The 3,201-nt window shown below is 46.4% G+C and overlaps 1 pseudogene; it reads right to left on the reverse strand.

The window, feature by feature from the left end:
* Positions 1–347: 347 nt before the first annotated feature.
* LOC110534823 overlaps positions 348–3,201 on the reverse strand; it is a 105,602-nt pseudogene continuing 102,748 nt past the window's right edge.

The following is a 3,201-nucleotide window of genomic DNA, read 5'->3' on the forward strand; positions in this document are numbered from 1 at the left end:
CAGAGAACATCCCTGGTCCTCTCTACTGCCTCTGATCTGGAGGACTCACTAAACAGAGAACATCCCTGGTCATCCCTACTGCCTCTGATCTGGAGGACTCACTAAACAGAGAACATCCCTGGTCATCCCTACTGTCTCTGATCTGGAGGACTCACTAAACAGAGAACATCCCTGGTCATCCCTACTGCCTCTGATCTGGAGAACTCACTAAACAGAGAACATCCCTGGTCATCCCTACTGCCTCTGATCTGGAGGACTCACTAAACAGAGAACCTCCCTGGTCATCCCTACTGCCTCTGATCTGGTGGACTCACTAAACAGAGAACATCCCTGGTCATCCCTACTGCCTCTGATCTGGTGGACTCACTAAACAGAGAACATCCCTGGTCATCCCTACTGCCTAAGATCTGGAGGACTCACTACTAAACAGAGAACATCCCTGGTCATCCCTACTGCCTCTCATAGCAACGGTACAGCTTAGCAGCGACCTTGGTAACAAACCAGGGAAATGCCATGCTGATACCATAGCAACACCGTAGCGATGTCACAGTTTAGCGATGCCGCGGTAACGCCATTGCAACACCGCGGCAACCCTACGCCACACTAACGCCATGGTATTGTCATTAGCGACGACACTAGCACGGTAATACAGTATAGCGTTATACATGAGTTTAGTAACCCCATGGTAACGGCATGGTAGAGCGCGGCCTATGTTAGGATCAGTTACAGTACTGCTTTACAACACGTGAGAACCCTATCACCCAAACATTAGCATATCAATACTTACTCTCTCTCTCTCACACACACACACATATCAATATGACAATGATCTGATGGGTAATGACAGCTGTTTCCATGTGTTTGCCTATTGCCTATTTACTTTGTGTGTACAGACTCGCTCTCACTCTTACACACACACTCTTACACACACACTCTTACACACACACTCTTACACACACACTCTTACACACACACACACACGCACACACGCGCACACACGCGCACACACGCACGCACGCTTCCCAGAAGCAGTGAAATGGGTAAATGTCCCAGACATTGTATAACAGCGTAACAAAATCAACGATTATACAACAATGATGACATCATAATATTAATATAACAAATGGTAATACAATAGATCAAATAATTAACACAGACAATAGAGATGATATTATTCATATCATTATGACTAATGATGCCAGTTTAAAAGGGACAGTGGTAATGAGAGCAGAGATAAAGCTGTAGGAGCCAGAGATGTCTTCAAGTTCAATCTAGATCGTTCTAACTTCTAGATCGTTCCAAATCCCTGGTTTTAAATTCTAGATTGTTCAAAATCCCTGGTTCTAAATTCTAGATCGTTCCAAATCCCTGGTTTTAAATTCTAGATCGTTCAAAATCCCTGGTTCTAAGTTCTAGATCGTTCAAAATCCCTGGTTCTAAATTCTAGATCGTTCCATATCCCTGGTTTTAAATTCTAGATCGTTCAAAATCCATGGTTCTAAATTCTAGATCGTTCAAAATCCATGGTTCTAAATTCTAGATCGTTCCAGATAGAACCATGGACATGGAACAAAGATCTAGATTTCTCAGTATCCCTGGTTCAAAGTTTTAGATTGGACACCCCTTTTTATGTTTGACACCCCTGTTCTAGATTGTTCAGTGTTCTGTTTCCAAGTTCTAGATTGTTCAGTATCCCTGGTTCCAAGTTCTAGATTGTTCAGTGTCCCTTCTTCCAAGTTCTAGTTTGTTCAGTGTCCTTGGTTCCAAGTTCTAGATTGTTCAGTGTCCCTACTTCCAAGTTCTAGTTTGTTCAGTGTCCCTACTTCCAAGTTCTAGTTTGTTCAGTGTCCCTACTTCCAAGTTCTAAATGGTTTGGTGTCCCTGGTTCCAAGTTCTAGATCATTCCGTATTCCATGTTCCAACTTCTGGATCGTTCTGTTTACCTGTTTCTAAGATCTTAATCGCCGATGTTCCCTGGTTCTATAGGTCACTGGTTCCAGAGAGATGTTGCCTGTCTCTCTCCATTCCCTGGATCAGTGGTTTCAGAATGAAGAAACATGGTTCCAAGTTCTAGGTCCACCGAGTGTTCCCTGGTTCTAGTTCCATGGATCTAGGACAATGGATTCCTTTTTCTGGGTCAATGGATCTAGTAATTTATTGTTGGAACTAGGTGCATGGTTCTAGCCCACCGTTGTCTTGGTTCTAGACCCATTAATCTCGGACGATTCAAAGGTTCTAGGTCTATTGTTCCAGGTACTGAGTCCATTGTTCTAGCACTCCTGTTCTCCTGTATTCTACAGTAACTTTTCTTTGGTCCTCTGGTCCATGCTCCATGCCGGTGTAGCCCAGCCTCAGAACCTATTCCTGGGGTTCAGTTCTTGGTCTCAGGTCCTGGGGGGGTTTGTAGGGTGGAAGGAGGAACGGATCCTCTGGGCCTCAGAGACACACAGGTGACCAAAGGCCTTGTTATACCACTCTGGAGACCTGCCCCTGGACAAAGCAACAACATAAACATGGGTTAGAACACCTTGTAACACTCTGGAGACCTCATATATAGTGATCCTGTTTGGCTCAGTTGGTGGTAGTGGTTGGTGGTAGTGGTTGGTGGTTGGTGGTAGTGGTTGGTGGTTGGTGGTAGTGGTTGGTGGTAGTGGTTGGTGGTTGGTGGTAGTGGTTAGTGGTTGGTGGTTGGTGGTTGGTGGTAGGTGGTAGTGGTTGGTGGTGGTAGTGGTTGGTGGTGGTAGTGGTTGGTGGTGGTAGTGGTTGGTGGTGGTAGTGGTTGGTGGTAGTGGTTGGTGGTTGGTGGTAGTGGTTGGTGGTTGGTGGTAGTGGTTGGTGGTGGTAGTGGTTGGTGGTTGGTGGTAGTGGTTGGTGGAAGTGGTTGGTGGTAGTGGTTGGTGGAAGTGGTTGGTGGTAGTGGTTGGTGGTTGGTGGTAGTGGTTGGTGGTAGTGGTTGGTGGTTGGTGGTTGGTGGTAGGTGGTAGGTGGTAGTGGTTGGTGGTAGTGGTTGGTGGTAGTGGTTGGTGGTTGGTGGTAGTGGTTGGTGGTAGTGGTTGGTGGTTGTGGTTGGTGGTTGGTGGTAGTGGTTGGTGGTAGTGGTTGGTGGTTGGTGGTAGTGGTTGGTGGTAGTGGTTGGTGGTTGTGGTTGGTGGTAGTGGTTGGTGGTTGTGGTTGGTGGTTGGTGGTAGTGGTTGGTGGTAG

The sequence above is a fragment of the Oncorhynchus mykiss genome, chromosome 10 (genome assembly GCF_013265735.2).
Source record: "Oncorhynchus mykiss isolate Arlee chromosome 10, USDA_OmykA_1.1, whole genome shotgun sequence".
In the NCBI taxonomy this organism is placed as follows: domain Eukaryota; kingdom Metazoa; phylum Chordata; class Actinopteri; order Salmoniformes; family Salmonidae; genus Oncorhynchus; species Oncorhynchus mykiss.